The 7,325-nt window shown below is 35.5% G+C and overlaps 1 long non-coding RNA gene across 1 annotated transcript; it reads right to left on the reverse strand.

Moving 5' to 3' along the window:
* Positions 1 to 3,412: 3,412 nt before the first annotated feature.
* Positions 3,413 to 7,325, reverse strand: LOC112484965. Its single transcript, XR_003048319.1, has 2 exons — positions 7,279 to 7,325; positions 3,413 to 6,649 (listed from the first exon to the last, which is right to left on the reverse strand). It is a non-coding gene; the product is annotated as an uncharacterized LOC112484965 (long non-coding RNA).

Here is a 7,325-nt window from a genome sequence, read left to right on the forward strand (position 1 = left end):
TATTCCCCATTCCATCACCCCCCAACCACATAGACACATACACATACAACTTTCTCTGAGAACTTTCCCATGATTGCTTGCTCTATGCAGATCTGCCAGGAGCCGTGAATGTGCTAAAAATCAACCATGTGATAAGGGATCTTGAAAATGGGATTTTGATTTATATATATTCTGATTTTTATGTATTTATCTTAACAAAACGTTTCATTTGCAAGAAATAGCATTTTTGTCCAGACATTTTAATAAAAGACAAAAGTAAGCTAACACTTCAGCATAAAGGATTAGGATTAGGGAAAAAAAGCCACAAAACCTGCCATGACCAGGTACTGCAGTTCCACAATAATCAACAAACTGACAGAAAGGAAAGAACTTCCCTTCCTGGATATTGATGCTGATTTCTTGGCCTGATACAGAAAGTCAGGCTCCCCTAAGAAGAAAGGTGAAGGGATATATGACACAATGGGAAATGCGGCTACACACATCTAGAGATAAAATATATAAAATTAAATCGATAGAGTATTGGAAGAAATTGTCTCTCGGGTCACTTTCAACACCGACACTCTGTGACTCTACAAATCATAGATATAGGTAGATTGATAAATGAGAAAGTGCTAACAGAATCCTGACACTAAGGCCTATCATTACTATGGACTAAACCAGGACTACCATGGGAACAGCATGAATATCCTTTAAAGTTCATTCATTAGGTCCACGTAAATTTATTGTGCATGTATGTCAGGTGCTGAGCTAGGATCTGAGACTGCAAAGATGAGTACCACCAAAAACCCATGGCCTACAGGAAACTGGCAGACAGATAAAACACAATGTCATAGGTACTCTGAAAGACAGACACATCGAAATCTACCTCGAGTATGCTCAGGAAGGTTTTCCAAGAGGTAACATTTGAGCTGAATCTCAAAGGACAATTAGGAGCTCTCCAGGAGGGGATGACAACACATTTCAAGCAGAAGAAAGAGCCTGTGCAAAAGTATTGAGGTATGAAAGAGCGTAGAAATTTCCATGTTAAGAATGTTGAGGTTTCCATGCACTAGTATTATAAGAAGAGGGCAGAAATAAGAAAATATAGATAAGCAGACCAACAAATGAAGGTTGTGGCCCATGTGAGGGATGAAAGAATTATCAAATTGCTAAGGGTTTTAAACAACTAAATAACATCAGATTTGTGTTTGGAAAAGATGAAACTGTTGGCAACATTTCTCACCTCTGAAACAGCAGAGCATATTAGCATAAAGGGTAAGAGTACAGGCTTAGAGTCAGGATGACAGGGTTCAAATTCTATTTTAATACAGCTGGAATTTCAGCAATAACTGAAAGTTGATCTGCTTTTCTCTGCTTGTCCTATGCCACACGTAGGTTATGTGTTAGCTCATTTATTCCTCGCAACAACCCTACAAGGTAGGTAGTAATATCTCCAGATGGAGACACAGAATCTCAGAAAGGTAAAAAACTTACCCACATGCTGTGAAGCTGAAAAACAAGTATGATTTCAAATTCTGGCTCTGCTACATACTAGCTTATAAACTTGGATGATATAAATATTATAATCATTGTAACAAGTGAAAAAAATAGAGAAAGGAAGATTTCAGTTATAGAGAAAACAAAAAGAATACCATAGCAAGAGTCAGGCATGATGTTAAACTACTAAAGACTGTATGAATGGAAAAAAATAAATAAATGTAGAGATATTTAGGAGATATGATCAACATATCAAATGACAGACTAGATATTGAAAATGAAGAGATGACTTCCCAAGTATCTGGCTTAGACAACTGAATACATAGTGATATGTATAGTCAGCAGCTAATATGGAGATAACAGAGGTGGTTGCTAGAGATAGAGTTCTGTTTTAGACATGTTGAATTTAAAGTTTCTATGGTACATACAGCCTAATAGGCTGATATAAATTTATCACTCGTGCTAAAGAAACAGATCTGGAAAAATAGATATAGGAAACTGGTATTTACTTTGGTAATTGAACACATGGTATGAGTCAAATGGTCCAAGGAAAATATTTTGAGGAAGAAAAGCAGCAGGCCATGTGCAGAACTCCTAAAATGACCATCATTGAAAGGAGGGATGAGGAAGTGTCCATACAGAAAGGAGGACTCAATAGAATTCTGTCTTCCTCACTAGGGCTATATGCAGGTCCTGATTACAAATGGTCTGTGCTTTCACACTTACCTGGGTTTACCACATTCATGGTTACCCTCTCTGGTTCCACACTGTGAACATTCCTCCTTTCCCTTCTTCCACTAGTCACTGTAAGAACCTAGTTTATGACCCTCAACTTCCGCTCTACTCTTGGAGCATCCTAGGAGGTCTATGTGTCAGGTATGTGCTATGTCAGCCTGCTAAGCTGGAAATCCATTTCCAAGGATCCTCTTCCCTCTGCAGTTCTGGTTTAGAGGTGGCCGAAAAAAGGAATTGTCACAAGACCTGAAAAGTGGAAATGAATCAGTAGCCATTAACCTGAAAGTCGTTGAGGTAGTGACAAAGAGGTGCCAAGAGTTCCAGCTTGTCTTCACTCTCCGCCACTCTGTCCCGCTCTTCTTTATCGCTGACCTGGCTGGCCAACACTGGTTCCAGGCTGACCACAGACATGTGGCAGCAAACCCATGGAAGCTGTGTTTACACAGGGGTATAGCCTCCCACAGCCTCCACATAAGCCTTACCTCAGCAGACCCACTGCAGTGTTTGCATATGCTTGCCATCTCAGATTGACTGGCTGGTGATTCCTAACTCCCTCACAGACCTTCACTTCTCCAGCTCCTCTGGCAAGTGCATGTTCAATTTGTATGATAAATCCCTTATCCCATAAGTCATAAAGATTCTGTTCCCCTGATTGAACAATGATTGATATATTCCATTCTGTTTCCTAATTCTAACCTCCATGTTTCCTATTCTGATGAAGAATAGCACAATTTCCACTGTTTCTCTGAAAAGAGGGAGACCTCATTGAACTACAACAGGAGCAATTACCAGAACAAGAGCCCTGTTCTATATGCTCTTCAAGTCAATAGAATAAAGTTTCAAATCATTATTATTCTGCATACAAGGTATCAACGCCCTCTGTATTAGTCTAATATATCCTATTTTCCTAACCCATAATCTATGTAGTCAGCCATTTGTTATTGAGTCAAGCAATGTCTAACACTCACAGATGTATGTGATGTCTAGACCTCGAATAAGTATGAATTAGTGTCTGTCCTTAAAGAGTTCCAACCAAGTAATCAATCAGAATAATCAAATAATCAGAATAAAACATGTGCTACATAATATACAATGTACAAAGTGCTATATTATTCCCTAAACATATCTCCCTAATTTTTCCTTTAATACAGTTTCCTCAGACCGAAATGCCCTCTTTTACATTTCACATCAAATTTATAAGTAACTAACAAGTATTTTATTAAAAGATGCTCAACATTACAAATAAAAGAATGCAAATTTAAAACAATGAAGTATCATGTTGCCTATCAGATATAAAAACTATATGCCAGCTCATGAATGGGCACTCCTTATAATGGGTGGGAAGAGGTAAAAAGTATATAAAAATTTAAATTTCTGAAATGGAAAAAAATACATACAAAAGTTAAGAGTTTTAAACAAAGTCAAGTTCTTTGAAAACTTATGAGACAAACTGATGAAAGGAAAGAGATAAGGTACAAATAAACAATTATCAATAGAGAAAAAGAGGACAAAATTACAGAAAGGGGAACAAAATACAGAGAATAAATAAGGAACATATTACAAATAATTGAAAACCTAAATGAAATGAATAAATTATTTACAAGTACTAAATATAAAAACTGAATCAAGAGAAAGCTGGAAAATTCAATCCAATAATCTTTAAAGAATTTAAATCAGTAGTTAATCTTTCCATAAAGAAAATGCCAGGTACTGATGTCTCTATAGGCATATACTACCAAGAAAAAGATGAAGTGATATTATATGAACACAAAAGGAACACTTTTTACTCATTGTATGAGGCTAGCATAATTTTGATACCAAAACCAAACTGGAAAAGATTAAGAAATAAAAAGTATAGACTTGTAAACAAATATCAATTGTGACCTACACATACAAAATCCTAAATACTATACAAGTGAATCCAGCAATGTATATATAAAATAATATTCTGATCAAGTAAGTTTGTACCAATAATGCTAGTTTGGTTTGTTAATTAAAGGTTGAGTACTCTAATTCACCACATAATCAAAGTAAAGAAGAAAAATCATTTGCTACCACTAATAATGCAGAAAAAGCATTAGATAAAATTTAAATCCATTTCATGATGAAAACTCAAATCATACTTGAATATAAGAGGATACAACAATCTTATTTGATACTGAAATATTGAAAATATTTCCATTAAGTACAAGAATAAGACAAGGATACTTGCTATCATCACTTGTATTCAACAAGCAGAGGTACTAACGACTACAGCAAAGAAAATATAAAAGGATCGAAAAGGACACAATAAATTCACTTTCCACACAGAAAACTCAAAAGAATCAACAAAGTATTAGAATGAAAATACTTAAAAGGTCACAGCTACAAAATATATATAAAATAGACAACTGTACTTATATTCCCAAGAACAGTTAGCAAATGTAATTTTTAAAATTATACGATTTACAATAGCATCATAAACAATACAATATCTAGAAATAAATCTAATAAAAGATACATGAGACTTACTGGGAAAAAGTAATTATATTAAAACACATTAAAGAATCTCTAAATACATGAAGAAAATCATGGATAAGAAGACTCAGAGTTAGAAAGATGTCTACTCCTCCTAAACTGATCTATAAATTGAATGCAACCACAAACTCCCAGAAGGTTTTCATGAAAATTTACAAATTCTAAAATGTAAATGGGCCACCTGTTAAGAACAACACAAAAGAACTTGTCTGAGCAGATATTGACTTTTTTATAAAACTATGAGACAATGTGATGATGGCAGAGAAATGAACAAACAGACTAGAATAAATTGGAATAGCGGACTCAAAAACAACCCTACCTATGTACAGAAAGTTGGTTTAAGATAGACTGGGCTATAAAGACCTATGGTTAAAGAATGGATTCTTTCATAAAAGGTGCTGGGCCAATGAATTATTCATTATGAAAATATATATCTCTATCATAACATAAATAAAAGTCATAACAAAAGAAAAGAACAAAATGATAACACTTCATAAAACAATGGAGGGGAAAAGTCTTTATGACTTCAGGATATAGAAGGGCTTCTTAAGGCATAAGTAGCACTAACCATAAAAGATTGATAAATTTGATAACACTGAAATTAAGAACTCTGATCAACAAAAGATCTAACAGAGTAATAAGACAAACTAAAAACTATTAGATGTTTGCAGCACATAAAATGACAAAAGACTAGTACAGGGAGACATAAATAAGTCCAGAAATCAATTTGAAATTCAATACAGAAGTGGGAAAGACACAAATAGTCTTTTACCATGAGAAAATATTAGTGGCTTGTAAATACACAAAAAGGTGCTCAAGTCCAATAATTAGTGAGAGAAATGTAAATTAAGGACACAGGGAGATATCGTTCTAACCTCCTAGATTTGCGACCCCTAAAAAAGTAACACAACACTGAACATAGAAGAGGATGAGGAGCATTGGAAAGACTCACCCACTGATAGTAGAGACATAAATTGGTACGACCAATTCGGAAATGTTTGGTATTTCTCAAAAAATGCTATACATGGGTATACCCTAGAACCCAGAAATTCCATACTCGTGCCCATACACTGAAACAATAGTTCTCACACACTAGTGTACATTATAATCACTGGGAAGATCTGTAAAATACAGATTGCTGGACTCTTCACCAGAGTCTCATTCAGGCACTGGGGCATGGAAATTTGCATTTCTAAGAAGTTCCAGGTGGTGCTCCTGCCACTCTTTGAGAACCACTGCTGTAAAAGGAATTCTTGTACTTACACTCCAGGACATGTACAGAACATTAATAATGCATTGCCTTGATAGGAAAAAATATATCTATCCTTTCATGGTAGGATGAATAAACTGTGGCATAACCAGACAATGATATTATACAGCTGTGAAACCAAATGAGATAAGATCATGCAGAGGTACACAATATCTTTTAAGATACTAGTGATGTTCCAGTTTTAAGCCAGGGGGACATTTTCACAGGTATTCTAATTACTCTTTAAACTGTACATACATATTTTGCATACTCATTTGTACATATATTTCATCACAAAATCTTTTTAAGTTCTGCTTCTCTCTACCCGCTACTGGCCATTGTTCTATTGCCTGGCCCAACAAAGAATGTCAAATCATCTCAGGACTTGAGTAAAAGGGGAACAATTATTGGATCTCATCTCTCTACTGACTCTAATGACATACATCACACCCCCCACACACACACGTCAGTTGCTTTCAACCACTTCTCAAGATATGTTACACCCCCTTCAAGTTCCTGACCAATCTCCCGAGACTGCAGGACTCAAAATCAACAACTGGAACTGAATACAAGGCTCCACCTGCAATCTGACGGACATTGTATTAAAAAATCCCTGCCTATAAATTCATTGTTATAATCTAGAGTGTTTTTGCAACTGTATCATACTGGGAACTGGCTACCTTCCATTTCTTCATTCATAGATATATTTTTTCCTATCAAACTGACTTTATCTTATTTACTAAAACTCCTAGTACTTTTTCATAGGTAACGTTGAAGATACACCTCATAAAGTTGGCCTTTTTAGACCAAAAAGAATGGACTTCAAATTTTATCTTAGATTCTGCCTTTATAGGCTTTTTAGACACACGCTTATTCTATCATCCATTCTCTAAGGAGTCCACTCTATTTGACATTCTTTATAAATTGAATGAGTAGTCAATGATATTCAGTCACTGATCAAGAGTGAAACAGGATTGGACCAAGAACAAAAGACCTGAGCCATATCACTAGAAGTCTTCTAAGTATATGTGGATACAGTAATGTACTCTCTGGTTATAACCATTCAGTTGCTTATTAACCCTTTCTCACAATTTTCCATTTTTCAACAACAGTATTAAGAGAAATTGTTATAACATGTAACACTACAATCTAAAGAAACTGAATATCTAGCTCTCTCAGGTCTTTCAGCCTAGTACTGTCATTAGAATAGTATTGCTGATCATGACCACCCCTAGGGATGACAGAATGAGGAAATGGAAGGCAGCTGGTTCCCAGCAACTTTGTACGTTGCCATTTCTGACCTGGGTTGCCCATCGCCAGAACTCTTTTAACTGGGAGAGAAATAAAC

This window comes from Pteropus alecto, unplaced genomic scaffold (assembly GCF_000325575.1).
Source record: "Pteropus alecto unplaced genomic scaffold, ASM32557v1 scaffold1197, whole genome shotgun sequence".
NCBI classification, from domain to species: Eukaryota; Metazoa; Chordata; class Mammalia; order Chiroptera; family Pteropodidae; genus Pteropus; species Pteropus alecto.